Source organism: Pogona vitticeps, chromosome 6 (assembly GCF_051106095.1).
Source record: "Pogona vitticeps strain Pit_001003342236 chromosome 6, PviZW2.1, whole genome shotgun sequence".
In the NCBI taxonomy this organism is placed as follows: Eukaryota; Metazoa; Chordata; class Lepidosauria; order Squamata; family Agamidae; genus Pogona; species Pogona vitticeps.
The window spans coordinates 108,113,301-108,130,200 of NC_135788.1; the positions used below are offsets into that span (position 1 = coordinate 108,113,301).

The window sequence follows — 16,900 nt, forward strand, 5'->3', positions numbered from 1 at the left end:
TGGAGAGAGATAGTTGAGAAACTGATGGCAGCAAACCTGAAAACTCTGGACAATCTCTCTCAGTGGCTTCATATAAATGTTGAATAACATGAGAGGCAGGACTGAACACTGAAAGACACCACAGATCAATGACTAGGATGTTCAACAGGACTGCCCCAACATCAACAATAAATTATGGTTTACCAGTTCAGATGCAATGACAATTGAGTCAGACAAAAAAAAAACCTATGAAAATAATGCAGCATGCAGGGGTTGGGTAGAGGAATGAGAATATGATTTCAGTGATCAAACACCAATGTTAGAACTGCATGAACAAAACAGATTTGGCATGTATTACCCACCTCTATCACTGAATTCAAACATCATGCAAAACCATAATGAAGGAAACCTAAATATAATCAAGTGTGAGTCACACAGAATAATGAACACCAATATGCCATGTACTTCACAGTTGTGCCTATGGATTCTCAAATGACAGTCTGGCATGATTTCTGAACCAAACTCCTGAGTCTTTTCATTAAATCTGTATGATTATCATAGGCAACACTGAGTTGGAATAGAGGGTTTTCCCCAACTGGTAATCTTAACTAGGACAGTCTCCTTGATTCAACAAATCTCATTCATTCAATGGGTCTGCCCTAGTTAGAACTTAACATTCAATTTAGCCTCAAACTAGTATAGCTCAGTGGTTGGAGTATGTGTGGAGCCAGGCAGTCAAATCTGCACTGTACCTCTTAGGAACCAATCAATATCACCCAGGTGTGTGTGGCTGACAGGATTACAGTTGTGTTCAAAATTATTCAACCCCCACTGAAATTGAATGTTTTGGCCATTTTGACATTGATTTTGATCATTCAGTCATCTTGCTTACATTTACATGAAAGAGGCACTTGTAGGTCAGAGAAATATAACCTTAAGTTTATAATGAAATAACCACAAATGTCTTTTCTGTGCTCACATCATTATTAGTTTTTATTCAACCCCCAAGTGACATTCAATCTTAGTACTTAGTACAACATCCTTTTACAGTTATAACAGCTTTTAAACGTGAAGCATAGCTTGACACAAGTGTCTTGCAGCGATCTACGGGTATCTTCGCCCATTCTTCATGGGCAAAAGCCTCCAGTTCAGTCAAATTCTTAGGCTTGCGCACTGCAACTGCTTTCTTTAAGTCCCACCAGAGGTTCTCAATCGGATTTAAGTCTGGTGACTGCGATGGCCACTCCAAAACGTTCCAGCCTTTCCTCTGCAACCATGCTCTAGTGGACTTGGAGGTATGCTTGGGATCATTGTCCTGTTGAAAGGTCCAACGTGTCCCAAGCCTCAGGTGTGTGATGGACTGCATCACATTTTCATCCAATATCTCCTGGTACTGAAGAGAATTCATGGTACCTTGTACACACTGAAGCTTCCCTGTACCTGCAGAAGCAAAACAGCCCCAAAGCATTATTGACCCTCCGCCATGCTTCACAGTAGGCAAGGTGTTCTTTTCGTCATATGCCTTGTTCTTCCTCCTCCAAACATAGCGTTGATCCATGGGCCCAAACAGTTCTAATTTTATTTCATCAGTCCACAGAACACTATCCCACAACTTTTGTGGTTTGCCCACATGACTTTTGGCATACTGCAGTCGACTCTTCTTATTCTTGGGAGACAGCAAGGGGGTGCGCCTGGGGGTTCTGGCATGGAGACCTTCATTACGCAGTGTGCGCCTTATTGTCTGAGCTGAAACTTCTATACCCACATCTGACAAATCTTTTTTCAGTTCCTCAGCAGTCACACGGGGACTTTTCACCACTCTACACTTTAGGTAGCGCACAGCAGTCGAAGTCAGCATCTTCTTTCTTCCACGACCAGGTAGCATTTCAACAGTGCCCTTTGCCTTGAATTTGTGAATGATGCTTCCTATGGTGTCTCTTGGTATGTTTAACTTCTTTGCAATCTTCTTATAGCCATTGCCCTTCCTGTGAAGACAAATCACCTCTTCTCTTGTCTTCCTGGACCATTCTCTTGACTTCACCATGTTTGTAACCACACCAGTAAATGTCTACAAGGAGCTGAGTATCACAGTCATTTTAAAGCTGCCTAATTGGTGCTTATTATGCTTGATTGGTGCTCGGTGACATCCACAGGTGTTTTCAATACCTGATCGAAAACACCTGAATGAACCTCTCTTCTTCAGAGTGGTAGTCTTTAAGGGGTTGAATAATTGTGGCAATGAAGAAACCACAAAAGAAACATTTACTACTGTATTACATAAACAATTGATGTTATTTTAGTTGCATTTGGTTCTTTAAAACGTCCTTGTAGGATTTCATTCTGAATACAATTCCAAATGTACACTATAGTCCCTAAACCCCTTTACAGCATTGGGGGTTGAATAATTTTGAACACAACTGTACATGACCTGCCACAAGGTAAGCTTCAAAACCCCAGATTGCTACAGGAAAAATGACTGGGACAACACTTCTGAGTACTTTATAGCTAGAAAAACCTGCAAATGCCACTATAATTCAGAATCAATGTAATGGTACATAGTGATTAACTAAGTTATATTAGAGTATACATACATATATCCATACAGTGGTGCCCCGCTTGACTATTACCCCGCTTCACGGCGAAATCGCTTCACGATGAGGTTTTTGCGATCGATATTGAGATCTCAAAACGGTGATTGAATGGGGAAAATCCGCTTTACGATGGTCAGTTCCCTGCTTTGGGAACCGATTCTTCGCATTACAACGATCAAAAACAGCTGATGTCGGGTTTAAAAATGGCTGCCCGCTGTTTTCCAGACCTATTTCCGGAAGACAGTGACCAAAAATGGCTTCCTCTATGGAGGATCTTCTCTGGACGATGAAGTATTTCGCCCATTGGAACACACTGAACTGGTTTTCAATGCATTTCAGTGGGTTTTTTTCTTTTGCTTGACGACGATATTGCTTAGCAGTGATTTTAATGGAACAGATTATCGTCGTCAAGCGGGGCACCACTGTATATGCATACTGTGGTGTACAGAATAAAACAGGGTCTAGAGTAACAGGGTATTACTCTAGGTGAGATTATTGTCCCATTCAGCCCTGGATTGTAATCAGACTGGTAGGAGTCATCCAAGGGCTTAGGCAGAGAAAAATCGTTCCAACATTTTTTTCTGCTTTCATGTGGAGATACTGGACAGTGAATCTGAGATTTTCTGCATGCCAATCAGATATTGTATCCATGAACTACATGAACCTCCACACACAGTTCAATGAAGGTGAAGCCTTCCAGTGGACTTACTGATGATTATTTCTTTGTGGAAATTAACCATTATGTTCATAAAATCAGGTAAGAAAATATAAGCTTAAATTTTTTAAAGTAATGCATGGCTTAATTGCCTACAATAGTGGCTCTTAAACCTAGGTCCCAGATATCATTAGACTTCAACTACCAGAAGCCCCTGCCAGCAACGTCTTATAGTCAGGGTTTACCATAGTCTCTCGAGACTGAAGGATGCCTATGATGATGATGAGAGCTGAAATGCAACAATGCCTGTGTGAACTGCTGTTCTACAAACATGTGTGAGAAGTTATGCTGCAAAACATTCTTACGGACCAGTTAACTTCAGTTCTTATTTGCAAAACTGCACTACAACCCCTCATAAGAGTCACAGAATAAAGCCTCTCATTCTTCCTTTGTATCTGCTCTTTGAGTTTAAAACTCAGTAGTGTAGCCTGTATAATACTGCACCATTCATTTGGAGTTAAAACACTTCAAAAAATAGAAAAACAATCCCACCCTGTGGGTATGGAAATACTCTTTGGCTTGTTTATTTCGGAATAGAAAGCAGCAAGAATCAGACAAGCAAGGCAGGATTAAGGAAGTGCTGGCTCTATCGTTACCAGGCATGCCAAGCAACGAGAATTCAAATCAGGTCTGGCATGCAAGGTTAGGGTTTACAACTTCAAGCTTAGATTTCGTATTAGCAACAAATAATGCGAATAAACTTAATGTAGACTACTTTACCTTTATTCATGCTTTAGTGACTGCAGATTTTTGGGAGAGGATGATAAAAGAAGGAATGTAACTTTGGGGCAGGCATCCATGCCAGCAGATAAGACTCTGAATTAAAACAAGCTCATGATGATGGTGTAGGTTAAATGATATTTAACATTTTATTAAATATTAGTGGTCAATTAATAAATAAAATAAAAACAAAATGGCCAAAATGCTATTGATTATTTAATCTGTCATAAATGCATTGGGAAAAATTAAAACAGTGAATTGGTGTTAGTTAACCTTTTGTATTCTTCATCACATAACAGTCATGTGACTTGGTACACACTGAGGAATGCAAGCAGCAATTCATTGACTAGCAGGAATTCCTCACTGCAATTTACAACACTGCATATATGATAAAAGTACACAATAAATAAGATTCCGGCCAAAGCTTAAGAAACATTGTGTTGTCTATAAAATTAAGACTGTTGGGTTCAGAGTGCTTCCCCACCACTCTAAATGTATAAAAATATAATGTGCTGGATCCAGATTCACAGCACACTGACTGAAATAAAAAAATTAAACTATCCACAATTAATTTAAATCTCAGTTTAATCAAGGGGCCTATGAAGAAATCTAACTGTAGCCTTGTAAAAGATAAGCTGTATATTATGCCATCTTTGCAGTCTATCATATTAAACCTCAGCAAACTTTTTCTTCTCTGCTGTTGCAAGTCTACTCACAAGTTTATTTCAAATAGATAATAAAAAACATGATTTTTAACATAATCATTGCTTTTGGGCCCATCCCACATCAGGTAAAATTAATGTCTCTCTCAGTTAAGTCAATAAAGAATAAAATTACAAACTGTGAACTTGTCATGGAAGGCCAACACAAATTCTACTGGAGTTTTTCAGTCAAGTTCCTTAAGTTCAGTTCCTAAACTCTATACAATTCTAAATAAAAAATTAATCATTATACATTCATGCCTGTCCAAATACTATAATAGAGCCCAACATTAAGGCCTAGGTTTCAACAGAAAAAAAAATCCCAAATGGCATGTTCACAGCCTTGTTAAATTATTGTTCCTGTTCTTCAGAACAACTAGTACTGCTACCCTAGCTGGTTAAAGAAAGCTTCAATCCCCAGGTTCATGCTTCTCTTTATTAAGTTTATGAATTCAAATGCTATGACTGGAGAGTTTGTTATAAGAAGCTACTTCATACCTCAGAATTTCCAAGTTGGCTGACAACACACCTTTTAACAATCAATATAAAAACCCATCAACAATATTCTTCAGGTGTAACAGAATAATGAAGACCCATTTTAAAAGCAAAAGATCGCTTTTTGCCACTACAAATTACTAAAATCCCAGGGAACAGAAGCATATGAAATACAGAAATTACAGTTCTTCAGGTGCCATGATTAAGAAGCCTCAATGGGAAGCACCAAAAGTTGGCTCTGTGATTAAAATGATAACTGGCAGGTAAATATTATTACTTTGTAAAAGATTGCGGTGGTACCTCGCAAGACAATGGCAGTGCTAAACGACAAATCCGCAGGACGATGACTTTTTGCAATCGCTATAGCGATTTGCAAAACAGTCATTCCAATGGGGCATTTTCGCTGGATGTTGATTAGATCCGTGCTTCGCGAACCATTTGTTCGCAAGACAATGATTTTTTCCACTGATCATCGGCTTCGCAAAATGGCTGCCCTGTGTTTTCCAGACCCATGCTTCACAGGGCAGCCATTTTTACAGCTGATCGCCGCTTGCAAAATGGCTTCCCCTATGGGCGATCTTTGCTGGAAGACAAGGTATTTTCCCCATTGGAACGCATTAAACTGGGTTTCAATGCATTCCAATGGGGAAAGGGTTTTCACATGGCGACGATTTCGCTAAACAGCGATTTCAATGGGACGGATTATCGTTGTCATGTGGGGCACCACTATACATATTCACTGACATAGCCCATCTGCAGCAGTCATAAGATGTTTCAAGAACTGAACTGCAACAATGATCTAAGGATGTGCACTACAGGGAGGGAATACATACAGAATCTCTGTATTCTGATAATCCAGTAAATCTGAAAGGATATGACCAAGGAAAGAATGATAGAGTATTTTAAACCTCAGTACCTACAACTCAGAATGATACCATCCCCATTTGAGTGCAACCAAGAAACTGTGGCTTGAAACAGAACTCGGATCTAGTTTTATTCAATAAGGAAACCTGATTTTAGCTTGACTTCCCCACAAACCTGTTAGATTTATATGTGAATTAAAACAAAAAGGATCTTCTGGACATTTCTCTGCATACTTAAAGAACATATCTAGGGAAAAGGCAGGCAAGAAGCAAGTCCTCTCAGATGAAAAACCTCAACACTCTCTCTTCTCCAAAGAGTTATTATAAATTTCCAAAGTTTATCTTTAGATGAAGATTTTATATGAGACCTGAATGTTACAGATACATATAGCTTCTTCACTTTCTTTAATTTCACTTATTAATTACATGGTTATGTTGCCTTTCTCCCAGTGAAAGGGATGAAGGGACTCAGGGCAGCTTGCAGCACTTCTGCCTTTAAGAAACAAGTCTTTAGCAACAGTGTTGCAGACCTTAGACAAAACACTTAAGCAAAGATTTTGCCACCAAGAATAACCTTAACTCCACTTTTCAGTGCAAATTACCGGGAAATGAACTCAAGGCTAGACAGAAATTTTCTAAACCTAAGATAATAGTAGCCTGGGCCTAATGATATGTTTGACAACTCATGCTCTGCTTTTTTGTTTGTTCAAAGTATTTTTTAAAATTCAGATATGAAGTTATTCCATTAACCTTGGAGCAAATAAGCCATTTCTTGTTTCCTTATCTGCACAAGAGCTTGAAAGGGTATCCTAAGGGCTGATAATACCAGGCAATAACAAGCTAAAAAGAAGTAATGCAAATATAAAATGCTCTTTCACAGAAGTTTGTTCATCATGCTCCATTTGCATGCTTTGAGTCAGACCTTTCAATTTTTTTAAAATTATTGCCAAGCATAAACATAAGGACAAAAGGGGTGGAATAGGGTGGGAGAACCCAGCCGGAGGCAATGCGAGAAGGAATTATTCAACTGCAAACTGGAAGGGACTCTGAAATTCAGTTTGTCTAACCTTCTGCCAAATCAGGAGATCCACCGCTTAAAGCCTCCTTAACAGATGGGCATCCACCTTTGGTTTAAAAATTTCCAATGAAGGACTAGTCCATCCCGGTGCCAGGAACTGCTGGGTAGCAAAAAGTGGTTCAAGTACTGTATCTGGCTGTGGAGCCTGAGATTGGGAGTTTGATTGCCCACTGTGCCTTCCTGACAGGGCTTCGCCTCAATGATCCAAAGTGTCCCCTCCCCTTCAAGTATTCTAAGATTATTATAGGTTCTCACCAAGTCTTTGCTGAAATCCTCTCTCTTGTAATTTGAACTCATTAGCTTGGTTCCTAACCTCTGCAGGTGCAGAAAACAAGCTTGCTCCATGTGATAGTCCTGGATATCATATCACCCCTTCTTTTGCAGGCTAAACATGCCCAGCTCCACTAAGTGTTCATCCCAGGGCTTGATTTCCAGATAGGCTATCATTCCGGTTGTCCTCTTCTGGGCATGTTTCAGCTTTTCAGTGTTCTTCAACACAGAACAGAGTAGTACTTGTACTTCTGTGATGCAGACAATATACTTGCTCTTGATGTAGTCTAGAACTGCATTTGTTTTTTTCCTCCGACCACATCAAACTGTTGACTCAAGTTTAGCCTGAGGTGTGCTAAGGCCCTTAGGTCCTTTTCACTGATCCTACTACCAAGGCAGGTGTCATTCATCTTCTATTCGAGTAATTCATTGTCCATACCTAAATGCAAAACTTTACATTTTTGCCTGTTGAGAATAATTTTGTTTATTCTGGTCCTTGTCTCCAATCTGTTAGCCATCTTGAATCCTGATTCCTTCTTAACAAGTACTGTATTAACTACACTCCCAATTTGGTGTTATCCACAGATTTTATACTCCATAATGTAAGTTACTTATAAAGCTGTTCAACAACACTGGATCTAGGACAAAGCCTAAGCACCCAATTTGTCACTTTTCTCCAGGACAGCAAGAAAATATTGCTGAGGACTGGAAACAGCCTATAAACCTTAAAATTAGTATTGCCCAGCCCACATTTTACCAACTTACAAGAATATCAATCCCTTATTGAAAAGCCTTTGGAAATCAAGATAGATTACATCTCCAGATGGAAGATTTCACTTAAATGCATTTAATCACAATTTAATTTTAAAAATTGATTTTTGACAAATAAAAAAAATTGATTTTTAATTTAAGTTTTGATGTTGAGCTTCAGACCATTTTTGCACTCTCCTCTTTCACCCTCTTTAAGTCCTCCTCACTTTCTGCCATGCTTTTGCATAGTCAATGAAGCAGAAGTAGATATTTTTCTGGAACTCTCTGGCTTTCTCCATAATCCAGCGCATGTTAGCAATTTGATCTCTAGTTCTTCAGCTCCTTCAAAATCCAGCTTGTACTTCTGGGAGTTCTTGGTCCACATACTACTGAAGCCTACCTTGTAGGATTTTGAGCATAACCTTGCTAGCGTGTAAAATGAGTGCAATTGTACAGTAGTTGGAGCATTCTTTGGCACTTCCCTTCTTTGGGATTAGGATGTAGACTGATCTTTTCCAATCCTCTGGCCACTGCTGAGTTTTCCATTGATGATGATAAAAAAGCACACTGGTCCTTTGATATTGGGCTGTGGCACCAGGGTGGGTGACATGACCTTTAGCCTGGTTTGTTCCTTTTTGCACACCACACATAGAATGATTAAAATGATAGGGAAAGCCCCCCTCCCCAATTCTGTGTTGGCTGTCTCTAGCAAGCACGTCATTGCTAGCACCACTCTGGCAGCCACTGATGATGATTAAGTCCTCTGTGAGCTAGCAAAAATTTAATGCAACTTGCTAGGCACGTTGGACACCTTACTACTCCCTATACCATACCATGGCTGGAGTGCAATGTGTTCCAGCAAAAATAGTGCACATCTTTATCAAATTTGTTGCATCCAGCCTGTGTAGATTCAATAATATTTTAAATTCAAATAATGTATGATTTCTTTCCTTTCGAATCAAGGGGGTAATGTCAGCGTATATAAATTTTGGGGGAGTAAAAGGTAAAAAAGTTCCCTGACCCCTGGTCTAGCTGCTCCAATGGGTCTCCTAGTGGCAGGATCCATATTACAAAAAGTCCTCCCTAAGTTCCTTCACCTGCTATTTTTATTACCACCCTTCAGGCACTTAGACAAGTCCATCCTACTCTCCCAGGCTTTTAATAGTATTTGTTTACGTTTTACTATGACCGTTCCCTTTCATCAGTTGAGTGCTTTAATGGATCACTAATTTTACTGCTATCTTACATTGGCTGCCCCAATTCAGTTTTGATTTTTAATGGTATTTTTATTTTACTAATTTTGTAAGCAATGAAAACATCTGCAAGAAAAGGACAATTAAATATAAGGATAGCATTTGTGCACGGCTATGCTTTTCGATACACAGTACATCTGTCACAGGATGGTAGAGGATTGTCTCCAATTTTATTACTGGCAAAGAGTTTAAGGGCGTGCAGTTCATTTATTGGAATCAACATCTCAAGCTCATGGTTAGTACAACCATTTCATGTTAGATCATCTGCACATTCGTGGCAACCATTCTTTTTTGCATAATTTGCTAGCTGGAAGCGAGCCCCTCAAAGTCAAGCTGGAACCCTCCCTCTACAATACCTGTTATAGATTTCCCCTTCTTCTCCATTATGGAATTTAGCACTCTGTTTACAGAGTCTTTAATCTTTCAACTTTATTGTCTCCAACGTTTTACAGAAAATCAGGAGACTAAATGAAAGTCAATCAACGAACAGTGCAAAGAGTAATAGCCATTTTATCGTGTTTCCCCGAAAATAAGATAGGTTTATATATTAATTTTTGATCCAAAAAACACATTAGGGCTAATTTTCAGGGGATGTTTTATTTTACAGTCATGTAATCTTCTGGTTGCTGCACAATGGTGGAGGGTGGGGTTTCACTTAACTAGGGCTTATTTTGGGGGTAGGGCTTATATTATGAGCATCCTGAAAAATCATACTAGGGCTTATTTTTAGGTTAGGTCTTATTTTTTGGGAAACAGGGTAATAAAAAAGCAGTCACAATCTGGGGTGGAGAAGGTACAGCCCCTCAACAGGAACTCTTGCCCGCAGCAGCCACAATTAATGATATCTCAGAGCCAATTAGGAGTTTGCTAAGAGATGAGGCAGGTGTGTTTGTATTTGACAGACTGAACTGTACACCCACGCAGACAGCCCAAGTTAGATATGCACAGCTCTGCTAATTTAGCAGAAACACCACTCTTCATTCCTCTGCACTCAGATACTATGAAAGCACTCATTATCTAAATGTATCTCCATAGTGTGTTCTACCCATTACGCCAATATTATTGCATTTTTACTCAAATTCACAAAATTGAAATTATTGCTGTTGGAAGTCATCCCCAAAGTCTCTGTGAGCTCACACCCCATAGTTTCCTGGCAGTGAGAAGTCTGAGAAAAGACCAATAATACCTTTACTGATCCCTAATAAGCTCCCAAAGAATCTGAGAGTTCCTTTGTTCAGTTGGAAGATAACAAAGAAGAAGAATGAGTCTCTCAAAGAAGATTTACTTCACAAATATATATGCTTATTTTCCTGCAGACATATGTACATGTTACGGCAGATATGGTCAGTAATCAAAATAAATGTAGTAAAAGTAAAACATATCTAATCACATCACCTCTTTAAAAATTAGACAGATTAGGAGGCAGGCATGTAGGCCTAAAAAGGGACGTGGTGGCACTGCAAGTTAAACTGCAGAAGTCTCTGTGCTGCAAGGTCAGAAGACCAGCAGTCCTAAGATCAAATCCACGCGACGGAATGAGCTCCCGTCACTTGTCCCAGCTCCTGCCAACCTAGCAGTTCGAAAGCATGAAAATATAAGTAGATAAATAGGTACCACCTCAGTGGTAAGGTAAAGGTGGTCTGTGTCTCGTTGCGCTGGCCACGTGACCAAGGAAACTGTCTACAGACAAATGCTGGCTCTACAGCTTGGAAACAGAGATGAGCACCATGCCCTAGAGTCAGACACGATTGGACTAAATGTCAAGGGGAACCTTTACCATTATGTAGGCCTAAACTCTAAAATACTCCTTACTAGGGATGTGCCATTCATTTGTTTGTTTGTTCCTTTGTGTATTTTTAAACCCAAAATTCTCCAAGAACTTCCCTGGTAGAATTTTGACAGTTCCAACCACAGATTCACACCTACAGATAAAAAAAGCTGTCATGGTGCTTCCTGGGAGTTGTACTCTTGCTGCCCTTTAGGCTCTAAAGAAGGCATTTACTGAAGAATTAGAAGCCCCTGGATTCAGCTGCAGCTGAAATGCTAGTGTATGAAGTTGGGGGTCTGCTGGCAGGAACTGCCAGAATTTGGCCAGGGATATTCTTGGAGAATTCTGAGAGTTGCAGTAAAAAGAAAAACAAAAGGAAGGTACATAACTATTCCTCACTCCTTCAGAAAAGCCGTATTGTAGAAGGCAGATAACATTTGATCCTTGATTATGTTTAAAACAAAAAAACAAAAGACTTGTGCCTCTATCCCAGAAAAAATTGCTAGAAGGATACTTCCTTACAACAAAGCTACAGTGAAGGCTAGCAAGAAAATGGCACCTGGTGAAATGACAGCTAAATTATGGCAGTGAATTCTCCCACATCTTACCCATATACAATCAGACCTTACCTTTATGTTCAATCAGCAGCAGAAGCATTACTTCCGATCAGTCCTCTTGTGGAAACTAAATAAAGAGATGGAAGCCCGGCTGCCTGTCAAAAGGTACTAAAAAAGAAGCTCTGTTGAAATATATTGTCTCTTATTTCAATTATTTCTTTACACACCAATTATAGCAGTGGGATTAATTTTATACCTCTTCTGCCAAAGCAGTCCGCAGCTTTACACCACCTAGATTTAAGCATGACTGACTCCTGGAAACTCTTGGCAACAAGGCAATTCTACCCAAGAACTCCCCTCTCAACTGACATCTCTTTGAAGTTTCCTGGTAAGAAGAAAAAAGGTTCAAGCCTTCTTATGTTTAACCAAGGCAGACAAGGATAGGGGTTCTCTTTTGCTTCACTCTTAATAGCAGATAAATCAAAAGAGGAAGCAGTAATATCATAGACTGGGTCTCTACTTTAATCCTTTTAATAGACAACAGCCAAAGATAAATAAAAAACACAGACCACCTTAACAGTCCTCCAATCCAAGGTGTAAAGCTATGATAGTGGGAATAGACAATAAAGTAGAACTTACCTGAGGATTCTTAGTATAAACTGCAAAATCACAAAACAACACACACACTACAATTCTTTTTCGAAATCAACAAGCTTTCTTGGTTTAAGCCACATACGTAGCTTCCTTCACTCTCTATGGAATCACTTCCCAACTGATGGTCTGTTCTCTACATTAAACCTGAGACTGCTAGTGAACCAAACTGATATGCTGTACAGCAGCCCAACATCTGGTCACTTCTGTTGATGTTTGCATTAGAAACTCAAGTTCTCAGTTACACTAAACAAAATTTTCAAATAATCACAAGCATACATGACATACTGTACTACCTTCTACTGTTAAAAAAATCCAACTCTGTGGAAATATGCAGATTTACAGTGCATACCACGCAGGGTATACTCTAAAATATGCTATACATTAGATACAGATTAAGTCAGCTGCACTTTAAATACCACAGAAATCAGTAACAAGCACATCCCACTGATTTCAAAGAGACCAAAGTTAATTTCAACAGCAATATCATACACATATCTGTGGGTGAGCACTAATGAAAGTAATATTCTTTTCTTTTGAGTGGTCATGCACAAGATTAAGCTGAATCCAACTCAATATGTACAAAAAATTAGACAAGAAAGGCAGGCAAAATCAGATATGACTCGCATTCTCAGATAGTAGAACTTCATTGTTTTTAGTTCCAAACCTGCACAAGATTACAAATAACATCATTCCATCTTCTTGATGACACTCTGTTGCAATATCTTGTTATAATAGGGAGCATATAACAACTACAGCAGGGCTAGGTAACCTGTGGCTCTCCAAGTGTGTGTCTGAATTCCAATTTCCATCAGCCCAACCAATATTCAGATACAGTGGTGCCTCGTTTAACGGGCGCCCCATTTAACAACGAATCCGCATAGTGACGAACTTTTTGCGATCGCTTTTGCAATCGCATTGCGATGTTTTAAATAGGAAAAATTGCTTTGTGATCATCGGCATCCTGTTTCGCATACCGATCATCGCATACTGATGATTTTCCAACAGCTGATCAGAGGTTCCAAAATGGCCGCCGGGTAAAAAAAATGGCTGCCCGCTGTGTTTTCGCCTGGATTCCTCGCTTACCGGGCAGCGAAAATGGCTGCTGTATGGAGGATTTTCGCTTAGGCATTCCTCTGAGCTTTTTAAAACCGCATAGCGACGAAATCGCTTTGCAGCGATTTTTGCTGCATGGATTATCTTCGCTATGCGGGGCACCACTATATACTGGGAGCAGCAGTTCATCAGCATCTGGAGAACCAAAGGTTCAGTAGCCCCAAATTACTGCTTGTGATATTTAGTGCATTTGTTTGACTAAGAAATCAATGGAGCAAAACTATCAGCAGTCTAGTTTTCACACAAAACCAAAAACAAACATGACCTGAAGCTGAAATAAGAGAACTGTAAGTTAGAATTCAGCACAAACCACTCTGCCAACAGAATGCCCTTGTTACTTAACTCTATTATGCCACAGCAAATTGTAGACTGGTCTCTGGATTCTCACATCCACTCTATTTACCTGAACTATACTGTATTTCCCAATAGCGTTCCTCAACCTGGCATCTTCCATATATTTGATATCAACTCTCACCATCTCCTGTCAGCCTGTCTTTCAGAACTCTAGTTTTAGGGAAGCAGTATCATACCAATAATGTTCACAATATGTCTTCACAACTTTTCACTTCATATTTTATCTTTCCAACCCCATCCCATAATCTGAAAGTCCCTCTCATTTCTTTTAGTACACAGAAAGGATGCTATAAAGTGTCTAATTCACTTAGCAATTTTTCCTTGGACAATACTTCAGCATTCCTGCAACCTCATTTTCATGAATCAGCACTGTCTGGTTTCATTTATTTTATTGACAGACCAAAAAGGAATCAGGAGAACATCAGATCGACAGGAACTGTGACAAGCACTATGAATTAAAAGGCTTAGAAGTCAGATGACAAACTGGAGCCCAGTGTAAATTCTTGCTTAGAAAGCAAACACAAACTAGACACTTGTCTACAAGTCAGTGTTTTTTTAAAAATACATACCTAGAAATATATGGATTCTGTTCCAAACATCCCAAGAAATAGCAAGTCACAAATCCAGATGGTTCAAAAAACAAGCCAACTGTATTATAGGAAAGTCACAATACAAGATTTAATGCTTTCTTAATGCTCAAAATACTAGTCAAATAGTCTCTGAATGCAAAAATAAAATCTATCCAGTTCTTTTAAACTGACAAATATTAAACTGGTCTCATCTATCATCTTCTGCACTACTGGCACTCTTAGAAAGACAAATCAACAGATTAAATCACCAGTATTTCCCCCCGAATCCACCTACAAAACGCAAACAACCAGTCTTGGCCAAAGACTTCCAATGCAAGCAAGAAATATTCCCACCCCTGTTAAAATTTTGAAACTCATATTGTAATGAAGGTTACTGTGAAGGAAGAAATAGAAGCTAAACCCCCAGAGAAGAACTGTGGCCAGAGGACTTCTGCCCTTATGATGGAGAACATTATTGTTCTGACTCTCCATATGTACCAGATTGTAAACCACAGATGTTAATTAGTAAATACAGGAATAAAAATTGCAAATTTCTGCAGCCTTTTAAGAAAAGAAAAGGTTACGGGAAGAATGAAAGAATGTGTAGGAAACAACCAGAAGCTCTCTGTAAAGAGCATGACAGCCACACAAGGGAGGGGGTAGTATTTAGAAAATCAGGCCTTCTGGGGACATTCTTGTGAAAAGGAACCTAAGGTCACAGCCCTTAGGGTCATTCAAAGTCACCTGGGAAATGTTAGTGGTCTATGTATACACTTAGTTGTCCGAGTTCAGTTTATACATTAACACCCTTTAACCTTCCCACTGTGAACTAAAAGGCAGTTAAAAGTGTTACATAATAAGTGTAGGTGCTTCCCTCTGTACTTTAAATGCACATGATAATTTTAAGCCACAGCAGTGAGCCTAAGGAATAAACCACTAAGGTAACAATTATTTCTCTCTGCATATTGTAGAAGTAGCATATTGAACAGGTAGACCGGGGTGGGTGTTTCAGCATAAAGGAAACAGGAATGGTTCACATTAGGGTGGGGAGGACAGTGCAGGGAAGACTTGGAAGGGGTTAGAAACCGAAAGAAATGCACACAGAGAGCGAGTATGGAACAAGTACTGTACTGCTCTATATTCAGAAAGACACTCTTCTTTCCATCTAATCAAACTGAGCACAAGTAGAAATATATAACAGTGAATGTAGGTCACTAATAAGCGTTAGAAATCATCCTATCCATGCAGACATTTCGGTTCTCAAGAAAGATTCCAAAATTTGAGACAATCTTTTCAGAAAGCTGTTCATGAGAGTGGTTGGCTCTCTGGGGCAAACATTACCTTATGAACATTATAACCTTATAAACCTTTCACGTTAGTCAGCTGAAATCCAATCTTGTTCAAATTGATTTTTCCTTCTTTCTTTTCCTTTTCTTGGTCATCTTGGGATCGCCTTTTCTCAACTTTGCTGAACGTTTGGTTTCCGGACGGGGTGGTGGGGGAGCCGCTTTCCCCACTCCACCACTCCCGTCCCCCCCCCCCGAAAGGCCAGTCCCAGAGACCGAAGGAAGCTCCGCCGTCTCGTTTAAAAGGCAGTTCAAAGCACTTTTTGAGGAGATTAACCGGCGACAGACACCGAGCGGGGAAAGGAAGCCGTCGAGTTCGCGGCGGGAAGGGGGAGAGGAAAGAGGGGGGGGGAGAGAGGAACGGAAAGGCAGGCTGATGGTTACCTGACAGGGTGGAAGAGGTGGGCCTCGAGAGGGCTTATGAGGCGGAGAAAGCAAAAGGATAGAAATCAAATGGTGGGAGTCGTGAGGGGGGAGAGCAGGCAGAGGGAGGGGGCAGCACAGAGGGGGAGGGTCTCCAAGAGAGAACTCTAAAATGGCGGCAGCTTCCTTCCCACACAGCTCCCCTCTCTCTCATATACACCCAGAAACTCCCCCTCTCTTCCTCCCCTCCAGTCCTTTCCCCCCCCCTTCAACCGCTAACGGCTTACTCACCGGGCTCGAGCCCCCCTACTTCGCTCGCAAACCGGGGAAGTGGGCGGGAGTGAGGGGGGGGGAGTCGCTTGCGCTCGCGCTACCTCGCTTCACTTTTTTTTTTTTTGCCCTCGCCGCCGCGATCCCACAATGCTCCGCGCGCGCCTCCAGCGGCCGACCTGCAGCTTCCTCCACCTTCTCTCCTCTCCTTCCTAGCCCCTCCTTACTCCCGCGCTCGCCCCTCCCCCTGCCCTCTTTTTCCCCGCCCCTTTTCTCTCTCGACTCCTCCTCTTTACTCTGACACCAAGGTATTTAGTTGCGCATGCGCCAGGCTTTTTAGCATCGGCTTTCTTTCCTGAATGGGCTTTGCTAGTACGCTTGGTTGATGGGAGCCGGACGGGGTTCAACCAGGGTGATAAGGTTGCTGTCTTAACTCCTGTTGGCCTCTCTCTTATAATCATGGCAATTTCCTCTTCCTTCTACTTAAAAGT

At 40.4% G+C, this 16,900-nt stretch overlaps 1 protein-coding gene across 5 annotated transcripts in view; it reads right to left on the reverse strand.

Annotated features, from left to right (window-relative positions):
* PPP6R1 (protein phosphatase 6 regulatory subunit 1) overlaps nt 1-16,588 on the reverse strand; it is a 61,526-nt gene extending 44,938 nt beyond the window's left edge. For 4 of the 5 annotated variants that reach the window (XM_078377024.1, XM_020792705.3, XM_020792704.3 and 1 more), the window contains exon 1: nt 16,431-16,588. The gene's annotated coding sequence lies outside the window, so the exon portion shown is untranslated. Of the gene's footprint in view, nt 1-15,771; nt 16,261-16,430 lie in introns of those variants that run through there. The other variant, XM_020792700.3, reaches the window with a different exon arrangement.
* Nucleotides 16,589-16,900: the final 312 nt, after the last annotated feature.